Source organism: Piliocolobus tephrosceles, chromosome 20 (genome assembly GCF_002776525.5).
Source record: "Piliocolobus tephrosceles isolate RC106 chromosome 20, ASM277652v3, whole genome shotgun sequence".
NCBI classification, from domain to species: domain Eukaryota; kingdom Metazoa; phylum Chordata; class Mammalia; order Primates; family Cercopithecidae; genus Piliocolobus; species Piliocolobus tephrosceles.
Window position 1 is genome coordinate 8,698,283 of NC_045453.1, and position 22,364 is coordinate 8,720,646.

The 22,364-nt window shown below is 43.5% G+C and overlaps 1 protein-coding gene, 1 non-coding gene and 1 pseudogene across 5 annotated transcripts in view; all 3 read left to right on the forward strand.

Moving 5' to 3' along the window:
- The window catches only part of PHF20 (PHD finger protein 20), a 190,115-nt gene that overhangs the window by 106,794 nt on the left and 60,957 nt on the right, over nt 1-22,364 (forward strand). The window lies entirely within an intron of this gene.
- Nucleotides 2,946-3,796, forward strand: LOC111548235 (annotated as a pseudogene).
- Nucleotides 13,207-13,349, forward strand: LOC111548267. Its single transcript, XR_002733347.1, has one exon. It is a non-coding gene; the product is annotated as a U4 spliceosomal RNA (small nuclear RNA).

Consider the following 22,364-nt stretch of genomic DNA (forward strand, 5'->3'; position numbering starts at 1 on the left):
AAAGTTCATATATAAATGAGGTGGAAATTTAATCTCGGAATTTAGTTGTCTGTCGTGGCAGGGAGAGCTCTAGATGATCAGCCACATCCCTTGTGACTCAGCAGACTAAGCTTTTAATTATGTTGTCTTAAGGGTAGTGTTATGTTAGACATCACTTGAAATTTGTAGTTAATTGTTCCTATACCACTAGGAAATACGCCATGCATATAAGTGAGGAGAATAGATTGGAAGCTAACTCCAGTGCCTTTTGTAAAGTTTACATATTTTATGGGGTCTTGGGCTCTATTTTTCCCCAAAATATACACATACATAATTTCTGGCTTGTGTTAGCTAACTTAGCTATGTTTCTGGATTGTGGAGAGCACAGAATCAAGTATAGTTAAGGGTGGGACGGGTGAGTCTAGGGGAAAGGATGATGGTGAGATTTCACGTTGTCTTTTGCATCCTCACCAAGGTCCTTTGTAAGGGAATAATTTTGCCTTTCTAAGGGAATAATTTTGAAACCATTGCAATGGATTGAAACACTTACCTATTTTCCAAGAGGGTTAATAGTAAGGGTGGAGGTCAAATTACTTTGAGCTTGGAGCCAAGAGGAATAAATATAGCATAGAACCCATTACTGTATTTTTTCTTTTTCTTCTTTTTTTTTTTTTTGAATGAGGTATTTGCTTTTTGCTTTAGTGACTTAAAAGCCAGAGTAGATGTCTGGGTCTGGTGGCTCATGCCTGTAATCTCAGCACTTTGGGGGGTCGAGGTGGACAGATCACTTGAGGTCAGGAGTTTGAGACCAGCCTGGCCAACATGGTGACACCCCATCTCTATCAAAAATACAAAAATTAGCCAGGTATGGTGGCAGGCGCCTGTAATCCTAGCTACTCGGGAGGCTGAGGTGGGAGAGTTGCTTGAACCTGGGAGGTGGAGATTACAGTGAGCCGAGATCGTGCCACTGTACTCCAGCTTAGGCGACAGAGTGAGACTCTATCTCAAAAATAACAAAATAAAAAAGCCAGAGGAGAATGCAGTTGTGACTGTTGTAATTGGGCAAGCATTCATTTATGCGGTAAAACAGAAGTTAGTAATTCCCCTAGAAGTTTAGAGGTCTCGGGCTGGGTGTGGTGGCTCATTCCTGTGATCCCAGCACTTTGGGAGGCCAAGGTGGGCAGATCACCTGACATTAGGAGTTAGAGACCAGCCTGGCCAACATGGTGAAACCTCATCTCTACTAAAGATACAAAAATTTGGCCGGGTGCGGTGGCTCACACCTGTAATCCCAGCACTTTGGGAGGCTGAGGCGGGCGGATCACGAGGTCAGGAGATCAAGACCATCCTGGCTATCACGGTGAAACCCTGTCTCTACTAAAAATACAAAAAAATTAGCCGGGCATGGTGGCGGGCGCCTGTAGTCCCAGCTACTTGGGAGGCTGAGGCAGGAGAATGGCATGAACCTGGGAAGTTGAACTTGCAGTGAGCCGAGATTGTGCCACTGCACTCCAGCCTGGGCGACAGAACAAGACTCTGTCTCAAAAACAAAAAAAAGATAAAAAATTTGCTGGGCATGGTGGTGGGCGCCTGCCCAGATACTTGAGAGGCTGAGACAGGAGAAGTGCTTGAACCTGGGAGGGAGAGGTTGCAGTTTGCCAAGATTGTGCCACTGCACTCCAGCCTGAGAGACAGCGTGAGACTCCATCTCAAAAAGTTAAAAAAGAAGTTTAGAGGTCATATTATTCTCTGAAAATGGGCTGCTGCAAATATTTAGCAAGTGCCTGTTAAGTGCCAATGCCAGACCCTATTCTTTTCTTTCTTCTTTTTTTTTTTTTTTCGAGACAGAGTCTCACTCTGTTCCCCAGGCTGGAGTGCAGTGGTGCGATCTCGGCTCGCTGCAACCTCCGCCTCCCAGGTTCAAGCAATTCCCCTGCCTCAGCCTCCCGCTTTCTTGTTTTGAAGGCGGGGTCTGACTCTTTCGCCTTAGTGCAGTGCACTTTCGCTGTAGTGCAGTGGTATGATCTTAGATCACTGCAGCCTCTAACTCCTGTGCTCAAGTGATCCTCCTGCTTCAGCCTCAGACCCTATTCTTTTTTTTTTTTTTTTTTTGAGGCGGAGTCTTGCTCTGTCGCCCGGACTGGAGTGCAGTGGCTGGATCTCAGCTCACTGCAAGCTCCGCCTCCCGGGTTCCCGCCATTCTCCTGCCTCAGCCTCCCGAGTAGCTGGGACTACTGGCGCCCGCCACCTCGCCCGGCTAGTTTTTGTATTTTTAGTAGAGACGGGGTTTCACCGTGTTAGCCAGGATGGACTCGATCTCCGGACCTCGTGATCTGCCCGTCTTGGCCTCCCAAAGTGCTGGGATTACAGGCTTGAGCCACCGCGCCCGGCCGCCTCAGACCCTATTCTAAGCTGTCTTATTGGTTAATATTCTACAAGAAGCATAGAATAAACAAGAAAGAAAACCAAATAGAAGTACAGGTCCATTCAGTTAAGTTATTTTTAGTAAATACTTGGTAGAAGTGGGACACTTTGCCACAGGATCCAGATCAGTGATTCTAACCCATGAAATCTTGCTGTGTTTGTTGTTAGTTATAAAATGAATGAATTGTCATTGAAGTATAAAAAATTAACAAATGATTTACTTCTAAATTAACTAGTTACGATTTAGCATGATGACTATAATATTTTTTGCAAATGATTTACTTTTAAATTAAACAGTTGAGATTTAGTGTAATGCCTATAGTATTTCAGCTTTAATGAATTTGTGTTCTCTATGATTTCTTGAGCAGGAGAGTCATAGATCTACAGCCATTTTAGTTTGGGAAGTTGTGAGTGTCTATGGTTTTTCATATCATCAATTATGTATTGTGATGGAAAACTGATAGATAATTCATTATTCTGGGGGTTAGAGAGATGAATGTGACATCTGGTCTAGGCCCTTCCAGGTCTTTCTGTCCAGAGGAATGGATGAGACTTCAGATACCTATGGTACAAGAAAGATGATGTCATGACAAACTTAGAATAAAACTACAAGAATAGAGAGAAGAATGACAGTGATAATGTGTGCTACATAGAAATTGACCTCTTCGGGTTGGCCTGTGAGAGGTTTTCTTGCTCTAGGGAGATTCTTTAAGCAATCACTATGTCAACAAACACAGATGTTTCCCTTTCTGAATTCATATGATGAAGATCAGGGATCCAAACGTATTCAAAAAGCTAAAGAGGCACTATACGTACCTGTTGGAATAGAAGGTTTTACAGCAATTGTTGCATATGGATTATACAAATTGAAGAGCAGGGGAAATACTAAAATGTCCCTTCATCTGATCCACGTGTGTGGCAGCCCAAGGCTTTGTTGTAGGAGCAGTTACTGTTGTTACGGGCTATTCCATGTATCAAGAATTCTGGGCAAAACCTAAGCCTTAGAAGAAGAGATGCTGTCTTGGTCTTGTCGGAGGAGCTTGCTTTAGTTAGACATCTCATTATTGCAGTTATGTATTATCGTTGAAAATAAACTAATTTGTATGGGTTTAGATGGTAACATGGCATTTTGAATATTGTCTTACTTTCTTACAGGCTTGATTTGCCTGGTGACCAAATTACTAGTGACTAGTTTATACTAAGTAGGTCATTCAAGGAAGTCAAGTTAACTTAAAAGAAACATGTCACCTAAATGCAGTTGATGGTGTCGTAATGTCCACCTTCTTAAATTGTTAAGATGAACTTAGTTCTAAAGAAGATAACGGGCCAACCCTGAAGTACTCCCAGTTTGCTGCAGAGTCTCATGTATTTTGGATGTTGTAGAAGAGTCCTATTTGCCCCAGTTAATTTAACTATTTTTCTTTTTTTTTTTTTTTTGAGACAGAGTCTCGCTCTGTCACCCAGGCTGGAGTGCAGTGGCCAGATCTCGGCTCACTGCAAGCTCCGCCTCCCAGGTTCACGCCATTCTCCTGCCTCAGCCTCCCGAGTAGCTGGGACTACAGGCGCCCGCCACCTCGCCCAGCTAGTTTTTTGTATTTTTTAGTATAGACGGGGTTTCACCGTGTTAGTCAGGATGGTCTCGATCTCCTGACCTCGTGATCCACCCGTCTCGGCCTCCCAAAGTGCTGGGATTACAGGCTTGAGCCACCGCGCCCGGCCAATTTAACTATTTTTCTGCCTGTTTTGTGGGCTGGCTGGCTCTTTTAGAACTCTGTCCAAAAAGTGCTTGGAATATAACTTGTAAAGCTTCCCACAACTGACAGTATGTATATGTGCGTGTGTTTAAACCAAATCTGGAAAACTTACAGTAGAGCTGCATAATAGCAGTATTTATTAAAGAATCACAGTTGTAAACGTGAGAATAACTTATGGATTCTAGTTTATTTCTTTAGTAATTGCAAATTATATTTTTGCTGCTGTTATATTAGAATAATTTTTAAATGTCATCTTGAAATAGGAATATGTATTTTAAGCACTCATGCAAAGGTAAATGAACACTTTTTAAATGTGTGCATTGCTTATTTTTTCCATAAGAATTATAAACATTAAACTGAACAAATTACGTATAATGGTTTTGATTAATGGCTTAAGAGCAATCTGGTTAGGCCAGACAGTATACCCAAACTTTTATATACCATAGAATGTTATTATGCTTGTGAAATTCTCTTATCTAACTGAATTTACATTCCATGGTGGTAACATGGTATATGTATTGTTATTAAAGTGACCCATGTCAAAAAAAAAAAGAAAGAAATTGACCTTTCAAGACCAGCCTGGGCAACATGGTGAAACTCCATGTCTCCAAAAAAAAAAAAAAAAAAAAAACCCCAAAACAAAACCCCAAAAACCAAATTAGCCGGGTGTGGTGGCATGAGCCTGTAATCCCAGCTACTTGTGAGGCTGAGGTGGGAGGATTGATTGAGCCCTGGAGGTCAAAGCTATAATAAGCCATGATCATGGCAACACTGTGCTCCAGAGCCACGACAGAGTGAGACCGTGTGAAAGAAGGAAAGAAAGAGAGAGAGAGAGAGAGAAATAAATTAATTGACTTCAACTCACTTACTGAGCCTTTAACATATGCCTAGGACTGCTAACTATTGAGTATGCAAAGATGACTGGGCACTCTTGGTCTTAGTGTTCATTAACTGCTATTTGGATTTGCTATTTGCCTCTTGGGGAGAGGTTGGTGCTTTAGGGGCAGGGATGGAAGAAGGTGGTACTTGCACAGGACCTTGAAGGATGGGTAGCAGTTAGGCATTTGAAAATATAGGCAAAGCAGCTAGCATGGCATGACCACAGGGCCATTTCTGAGACTGTCAGGTATGTGTTCTGACTTGATTGCAGACTTCCTGAAGTGGATTAAGGTGGGGTAAGTTGCTGCCAAACTGAGGTTGGTTGCTTTGAGGAATTTATTGAGAAACTGAAAAATGCTTCATTTTCAGGATAAGGAGATAGCCTGTGTTGGCAGGGTTGCTTTCCTTCCATTTAGCTATTTTGTGGCCATATGGTATTTTTTTCTGCATATATATATATATATATATATATTTTTTTGAGATGGAGTCTTGCTCTATTGCCCAGGCTGGAGTTCAGTGGCCGGATCTCAGCTCACTGCAAGCTCCGCCTCCCAGGTTTACGCCATTCTCCTGCCTCAGCCTCCCGAGTAGCTGGGACTACAGGCGCCCGCCACCTCGCCAGGCTAGTTTTTTGTATTTTTTAGTAGAGACGGGGTTTCGCCATGTTAGCCAGGATGGTCTCGATCTCCTGACCTCGCGATCCACCCGTCTTGGCCTCCCAAAGTGCTGGGATTACAGGCTTGAGCCACCACGCCCGGCCTTTTCTGCATATATTTTAAAGAAGTTTTTATTTTGAAATAATTTGTTATTTAAAATGTTGTCAAAAATGGTACAAAGAATATACCTTTAACCAAATTCCCCGATTGCCAGCAATTTACCATATTTGCTTTATTATTCTATTTTTTTTTTTTTCTGAGACGGAATCTTGCTCAGTCACCTAGGCTGGAGTGCAGTGACACAATCTTGGTTCACTGCAAGCTCCGCCTCCCAGGTTCACGCCGTTCTGCTGCCTCAGCCTCCTGAGTAGCTGGGACTACAGGTGCCCACCAACACGCCTGGCTAATTTTTAAAATATTTTTAGTAGAGATGGGGTTTCACCATATTAGCCAGGATGGTCTTGATCTCCTGACCTCGTGATCCACCTGCCTCGGCCTCCCAAAGTGCTGGGATTATAGGAGTGAGCCACCGCGCCCGGCTCGGTAAAAAAATAGAATATTTTTAAAAAATAAAAATATTCTATTTTTTAAAGTACTTTTTCTAGATGGGATGCAGTGGCTCACGCCTGTAATTCCAGCACTTTGGGATCCTGAGGCGGGCAGATCACTTGAGGTCAGGAGTCCGAGACCAGCCTGGCCAACATAGTGAAACCCTGTCTCTACAAAAATAAAAAAATTAGTTGGGCATGATGGCACATGCTTGTAGTCCTAGCTACTTGAGAGGCTGAGGCAGGAGAATCCCTTGAACTTGGGAGGTGGAGATTGCAGTGAGCCAAGATCGTGCCACTGTACTCCAGCCTAGATGACAGAGTGAGACTCTGTCTCAAAGAAAATAAAAATTTTTAATTTTTTTTTTTAGAAAGTATTTTTTCTGAATTGTTTAAAAATAAGTTCCAGACCTTTATCCCTAAATACTTTTTTTTTTTGAGACAGAGTTTCTCGCTCTTGTCACCCAGGCTGGAATATAGTAGTGCGATTTCTACTCACTGCAACCTCTGCCTCCTGAGTTCAAGAGATTCTCTTGCCTCAGCTTCCCAAGTAGCTTGTATTACAGGCGCACGCTACCATGCCCAACTAATTTTTGTATGTTTAGTAGAGACTGGGTTTCACCATGTTGGCCAGGCTGGTCTTGAACTCCTGACCTTAGGTGATCCACCCACCTCAGCCTTGCAAAGTGCTGGGATTATAGGTGTGAGCCACCACCGCACCCTGCCTCCCTAAGTACTTTTTAGAAAATCCCCTATTTAATTAGCCAGGCGTGGTGGTGTGCACCTGTAATCCCAGCTACTCGGGAGGCTGAGGTGGGAGAATTGCTTGAACCCAGGAGGTGGAGGTTGCAGTGAGCCAAGATAGCACCACTGCACTCCAGCCTGGGTGACAGAGCAAGACTCTGTCAAAAGAAAATAAGAAAAAGAAAAAAAAATCCATATTTCCTAAAGACAAAGACATTCTTCTACATTACCACAATATAATTTTCAAAATCAGGACTTTCTTCAGACTTTATCAGTCTGTGCCTTTCACCCCATTTATGGCAGTCATCTTGTCTTTATTCTGTATGCTTTTTCTGGGCAATTGAAAAAAATATTCGGGGCCGGGCGCGGTGGCTCAAGCCTGTAATCCCAGCACTTTGGGAGGCTGAGACGGGCGGATCACGAGGTCAGGAGATCGAGACCATCCTGGCTAACATGGTGAAACCCCGTCTCTACTAAAAAATACAAAAATCTAGCCTGGCCAGGTGGCGGGCGCCTGTAGTCCCAGCTACTCGGGAGGCTGAGGCAGGAGAATGGCGTAAACCTGGGAGGCGGAGCTTGCAGTGAGCTGAGATCCGGCCACTGCACTCCAGTCTGGGCGACAGAGCGAGACTCCGCCTCAAAAAAAAAAAAAAGACAAAGAAAAAATATTCGTAAATTTGAAAAGAACTCCAGAAATATACAAGGATAATTCAACTAACATTCTTGTCTCCCATAGTCCCATGGCCCACTACTGTTAGTATTTGGTCATGAGGGCCTCAGGACCATACACTGGCCTGCAGGGCCCAGCTTCTTCTGGCCACCTGTTGCCTCACCTTCCTGTTGATTCTGCTGCAGCCACATGGCCTCCTTGCTATCCTGCAGGTATAGCAGATACACTCCTACCTCTGGGCCTTGTTCAAGCACACTTTTATTGAATACTTTTTATTCCCAGCCAGAGCAAGTAGGTCCATGGGGAAACATATCAGTAATGTGATGGGTAATATTTATTTATGTATTCATTCATTTATTTGTTTGAGAAGGGTTTTGCTCTGTCATCCAGGCTGGAGTGTAGTGGCATGATCATAGCTCACTGCAGCCTCGACCCCCTGGGCTTAAGCCATCTTTCCGCCTCAGCCTCCTGAGTAGCTAGGACTACAGACATGTGGCACCAAGCTTGGCTAATTTTTACATTTTTTGTGGAGACAGGGTCTTGATTTATTGCCCATGCTGGTCTTGAACTCTGGGACCCTACCTTGGCCTCCCAAAGTGGTGGGATTGGAGGTGTGAGTCACTATGCCCAGCCCTATCTCCTTTCACAATTACATGTAAGTAGGCCGGGCACAGTGGCTCAAGTCTGTAATCCCAGCACTTTGGGAGGCCAAGGCAGGCAGATCACCTGAGGTCAGGAGTTAGAGACCAGCTTGGACAACATGGCGAAACCCTGTTTCTACTAAAAATACAAAAATTTAGCCAGGTGCGGTGGTGTGTGCCTGTAGTCCCAGCTACTCTGGAGGCTGAGAGAGGAGAATTGCTTGAGCGTGGGAGGCGGAGGTTGCAGTGAGCCGAGATCACGTTATTGCACTCCAGCCTGGGTGACAGAACGACACTCTGTCTCAAAAAAAAAGAAAAGGAAAAAAATGAAAAGAATATAATTAGCTAGGCATTGTGGCACACGGCTGTAGTCCCAGCTACTCGGGAGGCTGACGCGGGAGGATTGCTCTAAGCCCAGGCATTCAGTGTTGCAGTAAGCTATGATCCTACCACTGCACTCCAGCCTTGACAACAGAGTGAGACCCTGTCTCTGGAAAAACAGAAACAAAAACAATTACGTATAATTTATTTCATTGTATGGATGTTCCATAATTTATTTACCTAGCCCCTGCTGAAAGACATTTAAGTTCTTTCTAACTTTTCCCTATTAATTCTCCTTGTTTTACAGACAAAGAGCCTAATATTTGGCATGAAGGAGTGAGTTAGCTAGATTGGCACACTTCCTAATGGTCGGTATTGTAGAGGTTGGTAAAATTAAATTAAATTTTTGTTTGAGACAGGATCTCATTCTGTCATCCAGGCTGGAATGCAGTGGCACTGTCACGGCTCACTGCAGTCTTGACTTCCAGAACTTCAGTGATCCTCCCACTGTTCAGCCTCCTGAATCATTCTGACTGCAGGCACTCTCCATCACTCCTGGCTAATTTTTGTATTTTTTGTAGAGACAGGGTTTTGCCATTTTGCCCAGACTGGTCTCGAACTCCTGAGCTCAAGCAATCCACTTGCCTCGGCTTCCCAAAGTGCTGAAATTACAGGTGTGAGCCAGTGTGCCTTGGCCCAGAGTCTGTAACTGTAGTTTTCCTGCTGAGTGCCTAATTCCATCTGATAAGATGCTGGGTGCTATATAAATCAAGTGAAATGAACAGAGTCCCTGCCTGTAGGGGCATTGCACAGTATGTGATGCAAACTTCTGCTCTCGGGGCACTCATTAAAGCAGTGTGTACACTCAGAGTAAGAGACTTAGTAGGGTGGCTAGGTTTGGAGGGTAGTGTGTGGTACAAGTGATGTCAGTACTCCAGGACTGGATGATGCCTTTTGAATTCTTTGAGTTGTGGAAGATGTCTTGATCTGGAAGCTGAATGGTGTTTCTGGTGTTTCTTTTGGAACATAGGTTTAGTGGTATGAGTACAGAACGATCCAGAAAGATTGCTGGGGGAAAGGGAGGTTGTTGAGAACTCATTCACCAGGAATGTATTACGTAAGTAAGTAGGAAATAGGGCGGGACCATGACCATCTTCAGAAGCATCCAGCCAGGCCCCTGGAAGCTGGGATGCTGCGTTAGTCACTGTTTAGTGATTGCTGTCCTGAGCTGGTGCCACAGTCTTGCGTTTTTAAACTGAGATGGAGTCACAGTCTGATAAATTGGTGTGAAGGAGGCTCGTGGGCAGCAGGAGGAGGAGGAGCTGGGAGGGCAACACATCTAGTCCAGAGCTAACTGTTCCAACCTAATTCTGGCACTTGGGGCAGCTCTGCCACCTTGTGGAATGAGTGCTCAGTGATTTTTGTGGGGGCTGAGTGCATACGTATGCATTCCAGGGGCTAGCCTTGAAATGTTCACCAGGACTGTATGTGGGTGTGGTTCCTTTCCTCCCACTTAGGTATTTATGGCTTCAAAGTATTCTTCCTATGTATATAGATGCATGTTTTTTCCTGAATATATATTTTAGGAAGTTTTTATTTTGAAATAATTTAGATTTATACACCTATGTAGTATGGGTTAAAAAATGACAAAAAATAATTTCAGATTTATAAAAAAGTTGCAAAAATAGCAAAAAGATTTCCCTTATACCCTTCCCTATGTTGGAAAATATAGATTCCCCAATTGCTAGCAATTTACCCTGTTAACTTTATTATTCTCTCCCAGATTTTATTTTATTTTTTGAGATAGAGTCTTACTCGGTCGCCCAAGCTAGAGTACAGTGGTGAGATCTTGGCTCACTGCAACCTCCGCCTCCTGGGTTCAAGCAATTCTCCTGTCTCCGCCTCCCGAGTAGCTGGAATTACAGGCACACGCCGCCATGCCTGGCTAATTTTTTTTGTATTTTTAGTAGAGATGGAGTTTCACCATGTTGGTCAAGCTGGTCTTGAACTCCTGACCTCAAGTGATCTACCCACCTTGGCCTCCCAAAGTGCTGGGATTACAGGCGTGAGCCACTGTGCCCAGCCTGCTCCCAGATTTTTTAATGTAGTTTTTTGAATTGTTTGAAAATAAATTGCCAACCGTTAGCTCTGAATATTTCAGTGTGTATTTCCTGAAAACAAGGACATTCTCTTTCGTTCACACAATATAATCAAAATCAAGACCTTTTAAAAAACTTTGCCATTTGTTCTAATAATGTTCTTTGTGGCAAAAATGGGGGCGAATTTTTTTTATTTCTGGTCAAGATCCAATCCAGGAACACATGTTGAATTCAGCTGTCATATTTCTTTTGTCTCCTTTAATCTGAAACAGACCTTCAGTCTTCTACTTTTTTTTTTACTGGAGTGAGGGACGGGAATAAACTTTTTTTTTTTTTTTTTTTTTTTACTTTTTAAAAATGAGATCTTCAGTTTTTGTCTTTTATGACCTTCACATTACATTTTTGAAGAATATGATGTCCCTCAATTTGGGTTTTTCTGATGTATCGTCATAATTTTATTTGGGTTATTCACTTTTCACAGAAATACCACATAAGTGATGTGTCCTTTTCAGGTGCATTCTATCAGGAAGCACATGAAAACCTCTTTGTCCCATTTACTGGTGACATTAACTTTTGTCACTTACCTAAGGTAGTATCTACCAGCTTTTTCTACTATAAGGCTGTTATTACCCCTATATAATGAATACATTTCTTGTGAGAGAAACTTTGAGACTATGTAAATATCTTATTTCTTCATCAAACTTTCACCCATTATTTTAGCATCTACTGGTATTTCTTTCCTGAAACCGTTTTTACTGTGATGGCTGCCAAATGGTGATATCTAATTTTCATCATTCCTTCAACAGGTATGAGTTTATATTCTGTCTTAGGGGGCTGTATCTCCCTTCTTTCCTTCCTTTCCTTGTTTGTTTATCCGCATGGGCTCATGGATTCTTATGTCATTCTATGGGTTGTACTCTGTTTCTATCATTATTTTAATGCCAAAAAAATTATAATCTTGAGATCATATCAGTAAATACTTTTTTTTTTTTTTTTTTTTGAGACAGAGTCTCACTCTGTTGTCCAGGCTGGAGTGCAGTGATGAGATCTCTGCTCACTGCAACTTCCGCCTCTTGGGTTCAAGTGATTCTCCTGCCTCAGCCTCCCGAGTAGCTGGGATTATGGGTGCCCACCACCACACCCAGCCTTTTTTTTTTTTTTTTTTTGTAGCTTTAGTAGACACTGATCCAGACTGTTCTCAAACTCTTGACCTCAAGTGATCCACCCGCCTCACCCTCCCAAAGTGTTGGGATTACAGGTGTGAGCCACTGTGCCTGGCCTCAGCTAATCCTTTGATTGCTTTTTGATGCTTCAAGCTGAAAAAGTTATTCCTTCACAGACATGAACAATATTTTGTTCATTATATTATGTTAAATATATATCAAAAAGGTATCAAACTCCTGGGCCACATGATGTCATTGCCGACAAGAATACCAACTGTGTTGGGCCTTGGTCCTGAGGGAACACATGACAATAAGAAGTGACTCTTTTCCCCTGGCTGGAGAAGTGACAAATAACAGGATCCAGGAGCAGATGTTAAGTGCTGATGATGAGGTACAGCAGATAGTCATTTGTGGCGGGAGTTGATGGCGTGTGGTCCCTGAGAGCCAGGGCCATCTGGATGTCTTCCTGTTTGTGGAGTGAGCTGGGTCTGGATGGAAGTGAAGACTTGGCTGAGCCAGGGAGGAATGGCAGGAAGAGGGCACAGGCCAAGCAGGGGTGTGAACTGCGAGAGCATGAAGCAGTTGTTGGAGTAGGAGCTGAGGCCTCCTTGTGGATGAATGGGAGGTACGTTTGGAAGCAAGATGCTGCTTGGGGTGACGTGGGCCTTGAATGCCAGACTGAGCATTGCCTGTCAGACTGAATATCACCATCATCGTAATCTATTCATAGTCATCCAGTTGTGAGGTCATCTGATGCTGGCAATGGGCATACAAAATATTACATAGGATATTTATTTCTAAGCCAAGTTTCAGAAAACAATTTACAAACTTTTTTTAGTATAAACATAGTGTATGCTTACTATAAAAGGAAAAGTATATAACTACTCAAGTATATATAGATCTCACTCTATATTATCTGTTGCTGTGTGACAGTATTACCACAAATATAGTAGCTGAAACAACACATTTGTTTTCTCACAGTTTCTGTGGGTGAGGAGTTCAAGCATAGCTTAGCCAGGTCCTCTGCAAGCTTATAATCCAAGGGTTGGCTCGGGCTATATTCTCATCTGAGCACTCTACTGGGGAGGGTTCCAGGCTTACCTGATGGTTGGTGGCATTCAGTCCTTGTAGACTGTCAGACTGAGGGCCTTGGTTTTTGCTGGTGCACTCAGTTCCTTGCCTCATGTAGAGTAGCTCACAGCGTAGCAGGTTGTTTCACTAAGCGAGGAAGAGTGTTTCCTAGTAAGACAGACACTGTAGTCTTACCTAATACAATCATAAAAGTGACATACTGTCTCCTTTGCCATATTCTGTTAGAGACAGGTTGTAGCTTTGCCTGGTGGCAGTATCCTAGCCAATGAGGTTTATCCGAGGTGTGATTATTAAAATAATTGAAAACTTTTCCCAACACACTGCAGTGACAACTTGCAGCATAGGTTGGCAATGGCAATTTTTGACATCTCTATGGAGACTGAATTAAAATTAAAAGAAAAAAAAGAAGTTATAGGTTGTGCCCACACTCAAGAAGAAGAAATTATATCAGGGCATGAATACCAGAAGGCAGGGATTATTAAGAAACATCTTAGGGTTTAACTCCATACCCTCCCTTGAAAATAGATAACAAAAACACTGCTTAGGGTTACCTTTTTTTTTTTTTTTTTTTTTGTTACAGAGTTTCGTTCTTGTTGCCCAGGCTGGAGTGCAATGGCACGATCTCGACTTACTGCAACCTCTGCCTCCCGGGTTCAAGCAAATCTCCTGCCTCCATCTCCTGAGTAGCTGGGATTACAGGCTTGCACCACCACACCTGGCTAATTTTGTATTTTTTAGTAGAGATGGGGTTTCTCCATGTTGGTCAGGCTGGTCTCCAACTCCCGACCTCAGGTGATCCACCTACCTTGACCTCCCAAAGTGTTGGGATTACAGGCATGAGCCACCACGCCTGGCCTAGGGTTACCATTATTAAAAGCAAAATTTGTGGACCATTTTTCTCTGCACATACCAAAGTATAGTAGTAATTTAGGAGCAACAAGAGCAAAGGGTGACTCTTGAGATTTTGAGCCTGGATGCCCAGGAGAGAGCTCTGTGCTTTTTCTTGATTCCTCCAAACAATAATTTGTTAAACAGGAGGGAGAGGACAGAGCATGTAAATGATGATGCCAGTAACTACTTGGAAATAGTGATTTTCATACTGCTTTTAAAAGAGGAATAAATTGGTTTCAGTAGATGACCTTACCCAAGAGTAATTGAGTTCCCCCTCACATTTGAACCAGAACCTTTGAGGATTTAATTTACAGTATTTTCTTTTGGGCATGGTGACTTATGCCTGTAATCTGGGAGGCTGAGGCAGGAGGATCACTACTTGAGCCAAGGAGTTGGAGATCAGCCCTGGGCAACATAGGGAGACCCTCATTGCTCTTTTTTTTTTTTTTTTTTTTTAATAATAATTTACATGTCTTCTGCCCTCTGTCTTTGAGTAACTGCTCCCATGTTGACAAGAACCGTATTAATACGCTAAGAGTGGATGATGTCACTTAGCTGGCGTCACCAACTCCTGCCATGTATATTCTAAATGAACTGTCCTCCCATAGGGGAATACACACCTGTGTGTGTAGACTCTGCCCCAGCAGGCCCATTTGACAACCAGTGGCTCTCTTAGTGTCTTTTTTCTGTTTGTTTTTTTGAAATGGAGTCTCGCTGTGTCCCCTGGGCTGGAGTGCCCTGGCACAATCTCGGCTCACTACAACCTCTGCCTCTGGGCTCAAGCGATTCTCCTGCCTCAGCCTCCTAAGTAGCTGGGATTATAGGTGCACACCACTATGCCCAGCTAACTTTTGTATTTTTAGTAGAGACGGGGTTTCGCCATGTTAGCCAGGCTAGTCTCAAACTCCTGACCTCGTGATCTGCCCATCTTGTCCTTCCAAAGTGCTGAGATTATAGGCGTGAGCCACCGTGCCCGGCCCTATACATAATTTTCTATTTTGCTGATAATATTTTGAGTTTTATTTTTTATTTTGAGAGAATCTCACTCTGTCACCCAGGCTGGAGTGCTGTGGCACAATCTCAGCTCACGGCAACCTCCACCTCCTGGGTTCAAGCAATTTTTGTGCCTCAGCCTCCTGAGTAGCTGGGACAACAGACACGCACCACCACGCCTGGATAAATTTTTGGATTTTTAGTAGAGACAGAGTTTCACCATGTTGGCCAGGCTGGTCTTCAACTCCTGACCTCAAGTGATCTGCCCGCTTCAGCCTCCCAGACTGCTGAAATTACACACATGAGCCACTGTGCTTGGCCATATTTTGAGTTTTATTTCACATAGTTATACCACACATATTCTGTTTCTTAATTTTTAAAATTTATTATTATTTTTTAATTATTTTTGAGACAGGGTCTCACTCTGTTGCTTAGGCTGTAGTCTCAGTGGTGCAATCTCGGCTCACTGCAACCTCCGTCCCCAGGTTCAAGTGATTCTTCCACCTCAGCCTCCTGAGTAGCTGGGACTACAAGCATGCACCACCATGGCTGGCTAATTTTTGTATTTTTTGGTAGAGACAGGGTTTCCTCATGTTGTCCAGGCTGGTCTTGAACTCCTGACCTCAAGTGATCCACCCACCTTGGCCTCCCAAAGTGCTGAGATTACAGGCATGAACCACTACCCCCAGCACTATTTATTTATTTTTTGAGACAGGTTCTGTCTCATGCTGTTGCCCAAGCTGGAGTGCAGTGGTGGGATCACGGCTTACTGCAGCATCAACCTTCTGGGTTCAGTCTATCCTCCTGCCTCAGTCTCCTGAGTAGCCGAGACTATGAGTACGTGCCACCACACCCAGCTACTTTTTATATTTTTTTGTAGAGATGGGGTCTCACTATGTTGCTCAGGCTGGTCTTGAACTCCTGGGCTCAAGTTATCCACCCACCTTGGCCTCCCAAAGTGCTGGAATTACAGGTGCGAGCCACTACACCTGGTCTATTTTAAAATGTAGAATATTTTTGCTGAATGCATAATTTCAGTGTTCCTGTTGTGATTTTGTTAATTACCACTAATCCTTCATTGTTTGATTAATAAAGTAGGGCAATTAGATGTTAGAATTTTGCAGATTATACCAGTGACACATGGCCCCTTGGCTAGGATTATGCATAACTTATGATTGTTTTGAGCAAAGAACTATGAGGTCAGTGACAACAATAATGACAAGTAATATTCAAGTAACCTCTTGCTGTTAATACTGGCTTTTGTGGCCAGGCACGGTGGCTCATGCCTTGTAATCCCAACACTTCGGGAAGCTGAAGTGGCTGATCACCTGGGGTCAGGAGTTCAAGACCAGCCTGGCCAAAAGGGTGAAACCCTGTCTCTACTAAAAATATAAAATAGGCCGGGCGCGGTGGCTCAAGCCTGTAATCCCAGCACTTTGGGAGGCTGAGACGGGCGGATCACGAGGTCAGGAGATCGAGACCATCCTGCCTAACACGGTGAAATCCCATCTCTATTAAAAATTACAAAACACTAGCCGGGCGAGGTGGCGGGCGCCTCTAGTCCCAGCTACTCGGGAGGCTGAGGCAGGAGAATGGCGCAAACCTGGGAGGCGGAGCTTGCAGTGAGCTGAGATCTGGCCACTGCACTCCAGCCTGGGCGACAGAGCAAGACTCCATCTCAAAAAAAAAAAACAACAAAATAATTAGCTGGGTATGGTGGCACATGCCTCTAATCGTAATCTACTTGGGAGGCTGAGGTAGGAGTATCGCTTGAACCCTGGAGGTGGAGGTTGCAGTGACCCGAGATTGCTCCACTGCACTTCAGCCTGGGTGACAGAGTGAGACTCTGTCTCAAAAACAAAACAAACAACAGCAAAACAAAACTGGGTTTTGTCTTTGACTACCTCATGGAAACATATAGGAGACTTGTGAAATAAGTATTCTTATTCCCATTTAACAATGAGGAAACAGTCTTGGAGAGGCTAGCTCCCATGTTTGATGTGACAGTACACTAACATAAGTAAGAGAAGTAAAGAATACAACACATTCCAGGCCAGGCACAGTGGCTCATGCTTGTAATCCCAGCACTTTGGGAGGCCAAGGTGGGTGGGTCACCTGCAGTCAGGAATTTGAGACCAGCCTGTCCTAAATGACAAAACCCGGTCTGTACTAAAAATACAAAAATTAGCTGGGTGTGATGGCAGACACCTGTAATCCCAGCTACTTGGGAGGCTGAGGCAGAAGAATCGCGTGAACCCAGGAGGCGGAGGTTGCAGTGAGCTGAGATCATACCACTGCACTCCAGCCTGGGCAACAGAGAGAGACTCCGTGTCAAAAAAAAAAAAAAAAAAAAAAAAGCAGCACATTGGGTATTTCAATATTTTAGAAAAAGGAATGAACAAAACCAACTGTTATACAAATAGAAAGGGAAGGACTACAGGATCCATAAAGTACTTACAGGAATTCTTCAAGGCAGGACAGCATCTTTTCTGCTGAGAGACCGGGGTGAAGGCATTGTGCAAGGAGGTGGTATTTGAAGGATGAGCAAGACTTGGTTTGCAAGTGGGAGCAACATACCAAATAGAGGGAACCACATGGTCTAGACTGGCTGAACTGGCAGCCTTTATTGTGCATACAGAGGGCTCCTTTTGGCTGTAGTGTGCAAAAATTAGGATAAGGTTGTGAAGTTTGGAAAATATAATTTTTCTTTTTTTTTTTTTTTTTTTTGAGACAGAGTCTTGCTCTGTCTCCCGGGCTGGAGTGCAGTGGCCGGATCTCAGCTCACTGCAAGCTCTGCCTCCCGGGTTTATGCCATTCTCCTGCCTCAGCCTCCCGAGTAGCTGGGACTAGAGGCGCCCGCCACCTCGCCCGGCTAGTTTTTTGTGTTTTTTAGTAGAGACGGGGGTTTCACCGTGTTAGCCAGGATGGTCTCGATCTCCTGACCTTGTGATCCACCCGTCTCGGCCTCCCAAAGTGCTGGGATTACAGGCTTGAGCCACCGCGCCTGGCCAATTTTTCATATCTCTAAAAATTTGGGTTCAAAAGTAAAATAGTCCACTTTGCAAAACCTTCATGAGAAAGGGACGATTGCTTAAGTCTTGGTGTTTATGTGTCTTTTTTGTTGTTCTATTTTTTAATATTATTTATTTATTTATTTATTTATTTATTTACTGTTTGAGACAAAGTTTGTCACTTTGTTGCCCAGGCTGGAGTGCAATGGTGTAATCTCAGCCCACTGCAACCTTCGCCTACCAGGTTCAAGCGATTCACCTGCCTCAGCCTCCTGAGAAGCTAAGATTACAGGCATCCAGCTAATTTTTTTCTATTTTTTGTTTGTTTGTTTGTTTTTGGCAGTGGAGGGGGGCAGTCTCGCTCTCTTGCCCAGTCTCGAATACAGTGGTGCGATCTCAGTTCACTGCAACCTTTGCCTCCCAGGTTCAAGCGATTCTCCTGCCTCGGCCTCCCAGGTAGCTGGGACTACAGGCATGCACCACCATGTCCAGCTGATTTTTTTTTTTTTTTAATATTTTTAGTAGAGACAGGGTTTCACTATGTTGGCCAGGCTGGTCTCGAATTCCCAATCTCAAATGATCCGCCCGCCTCAGCCTCCCAAAGTGCTGGGATTACAGGCGTGAGCCACCGGGCCCAGCCAATTTTGTATTTTTAGTAGAGACGGGGTTTCACCATGTTGGTCAGGCTGGTCTCGAACTCCTGACCTCAGGTGATCCACCCGCCTCAGCCTTCTGAAGCGTTGGGATTACAGGCATGAGCCGCCACATCTGGCCTTTTTTGTTGTATTATAATTTAACATATCCTAAACATTTTCTCATCATTAAAAAGCATAAACATTTTATTCATATATAATATTTTTATCTACTTTTTTTTTCTTTACAGCTCTATTTCTGGAAGAATCTACTTTTTGATTTGTGGTTCTGAAATTATAGCAAATTGTGTAATTTATCAGATTTAGTCACAGGCTATAATACATAACTGATTCATATCCTGTTTGCCGCTTTTCTCACTCTGATGCTTGTGTTGATTGTTTTTTCCAGCAGTGCAGGGTAGATTATCAACTGGCTTATAATCAGAAGAGCTTGCTTGTATCACAGTGAGTTATACTTCACTGATTTCACTGGGAAATCTTACTTCCTGAGCTTCCATGGTTACATATTTGTAATGCTCAAATCTTCTTTTGATGTTTATTCCATCAGAGAAAAAGCAGCAACTACTTTGTCTTAGTGTTGCCAAATTGAAAAGAGCCTTTGGTTTGGCCAGGGTCTTTGTGATGGTGACACCTGGCAGTATCTTCCCTCCTGAGGAGCATCTCTGCTCACCTGAGCCTCTCTGATCCTAATACTGCCTGTCAGATGCAGCTGGTCCACCCAAGTGCCAAGCTTGCGCTCCTTTGGCGTTTCAGCTGTACTAACTTTTGCTTAGCTGTGAGGAATCAAGGATTTTGCTTTTGCGGGGGGAGGAGTTTTTTATCCTGTAAACTGAACTTGCTTCCTTTGAAGGGTTTACTGGATTGGCAGATTATTAGTCCAGTCATGTCTATCTTTCAACACTTTGGCCATGTCTTTTTTTTTTTTTTTTTTTTTGAGATGGAGTTTCGCTCTTGTCACCCAAGCTGGAGGTCAATGGTGTGATCTCGCCTCACTGCAACTTCTGCCTCCCGGGTTCAAGCAGTTCTCCTGCCTCAGCCTCCCAGGTAGCTGGGACTACAGGCGCCCACCACCACACCTGGCTAATTTTTGTATTTTTAGTAGAGACGGGGTTTTGCCATATTGGCCAGATTTGTCTTAACTCCTGACCTCAATTGATTCACCCACCTTGGTCTCCCAAAGTGTGGGGATTACAGGCGTGAGCCACCATCCCTGGCCAGCCATGTCTTTTTCTTTTTTCCTTTTGTTTTCTGACAGAGTTTGGCTCTTGTTGCCCAGGCTGCAGTGCAGTGGTATCATCGCAGCTCATTGCAACCTCCGCCTAGCAGGTTGAAGCGATTCTCCTGCCTCAGCCCCCTGAGTAGCTGGGATTACAGGTACCTGCCACCACGCCTGGCTAATTTTTTGTATTTTTAGTAGAGATGGGGTTTCACCATGTTGGCCAGGCTGGTCTTGAACTCCTGACCTCAGGTGATCTGCCTGCCTTGGCCTCCCAAAATGCTGGGATTACAGGCGTGAGCCACCGTACCCCACCAACATGTCCTGTTATTTATGTTTTAAAAAGATAAAACAATGTTCAGTATTTTGGTGGAACAAGCTTGGTACTATCCTGCATTATATAAAGTGAGTATTAAAAATGAAAATCTTTAGGTGTCATAGTAAAAGATGTCCCAAAAGGTGGAGATAATAATCCCACTGATATGTGAATAGTCATACTAGGAACCTTATAGTTGGTTTTGAATTTCACACTTTTCAGGAGGACGTAGACAAAATGAAGTGCTTACAGGGTGATATGTGTTCCAGCCAGGGCATATGAAGACTGGTTGAAGAAATGTTTCACACTTGGTTGATAATTATAATAGCTGTCTCCAGCCATGTTCCAGAAATAACATAAGCCTGCTTATGATATATTTTATATTTGAAATGATAATGGCTTCTGTGTGTTGATCACCTACTTTGTGCCAAGGATATACATTATCCATAACCTTTTCTCCAACTCTTTGAAATAGGTTGTATTCTTCCCTTAAGAATCTGGATAATTAGACTAGCTTGCACAGCTAATTTATGCTGCTAATGAAAGATAGACCTGGGATTTAACGTTGTGCTTTTTGTATTATACCATACTGCCTCTGGCAGGAGCATGCAGTGAGGCTGTGGGTGGTGGGCACTTCCCCTCTTCTGCTTATGATTAGGTTAATTCCTGAAATTTGAAATGACATTGAATAGTCATAGTAGTTAGTATTAATTGAGCACTTATTATGTGTTCCTTTCTAGGCTCTTTGCATGTAATTTATTTAATTCTCACAACTCAGCGAAGTTGTTACCATTATCGTCTCCATCCTGCACATGAGGAAACTGAGTCTAGGGGTGTAGGTGGAAGAACTTGGGTTTGAAATAGGCTGTCCAGCTGCAGAACCCACACTTAGCCCCTGTGCTGTTTGCTTTATGTAGATGACCATTGTGTGTACACATGAGTGCAGAGTTTTTGTTTCTGAGATGGAGTCTCGCTCTTGTCACCCAGGCTAGAGTGCAGTGGTACGATCTCGGCTCACTGCAGTCTCCACCTCCAGGTTCAAGTGAGTCTCCTGCCTCGATCTCCTGAGTAGCTGGGTCTACAGGGGTGCACCACCATACCCAGCTAATTTTTCTTTCTTTTTTTTTTTTTTTTTTTTGAGACAGAGTCTCACTCTGTTGCCCAGGCTGGGGTACAGTGGCGTGATCTTGACCCACTGCAACCTCTGCCTCCTGGGTTCAAGCAATTCTTCCACCTCAGCCTCCCAAGTAGCTGGGACTACAGGCACGTGCCACCATGCCTGGCTAATTTTTATATTTTTAGTAGAGATGGGGTTTTACCATGTTGGCCAGGCTGGTCTTGAACTCCTGACCGCAAGTGGTCTGCCTGCCTCAGCTTCCAAAAGTGCTGGAATTATAGTTGTGAGCCGCTGCACAGGGTTCCAGCCTTAGTCTTTTGTGACGTACAAAATGGCAAGTTTATATGATTTAACTTAATATAGATCAAGAGAAGGATATTCCAAATAAACTATTTTTTTGTTTCAGGAAATAATTGGATGTATTAAAGGTTTGTGTTTTGAACTTCTCCACTGACATACTTTTCCTGTCCAATTATTTGTCCGAGAAGTGTGTATTCTGTTTCACATCGTGTCACTTTTGCTTCTCCCTTTTTTTTTTTTTGAGACAGAGTTTCACAGTTGTTGCCCAAGCCAGAATGCAATGGCGTGATCTCAGCTACTGCAACCTTTGCCTCCCGGGTTCAAGCGATTCTCCTGCCTCAGCCTCCTGAGTTGCTGGGATTATAGACACACACCACCACGCCCGGCTAATTTTTTGTATTTTTAGTAGAAATGGGGTTTCACCATGTTAGCCAGGCTGGTCTGGAACTCCTGACCTCATATGATCTGCCCACCTTGGTCTCCCAAAGTTCTGGGATTACAGGGCGTGAGCCACCGTGCCTGGCCAACTTTTTCTTCTCTTACCTGCAACTAACTGATCTGGCGTCTTTTATATCTCTTGTTATAGGTAGAAAGTGATTTTAAGGTGTTCTGTTTTGTGATGTGTGTGTATAGGTTTTTGTTGGTTTAAATTGGCTCTCTAATAGCATCCTTCAGACCACCAAACCTAATTTTGAAATGTAGAGTATAATTTAGATCAAATTTAAGAATTTTAAAATTACTTCTGATTATGGGATGACACTTGAAAAAATAATCATAATACTTACCAAAGGTTTAACAGGCTACCTGCTTTCAGTGGAAATTGTGTGACTATGTTTAAGAAAAATTTGATTAACTCGAGAAAGGTCCATTCATTGCACGTGGAATTCTTAATTTTTT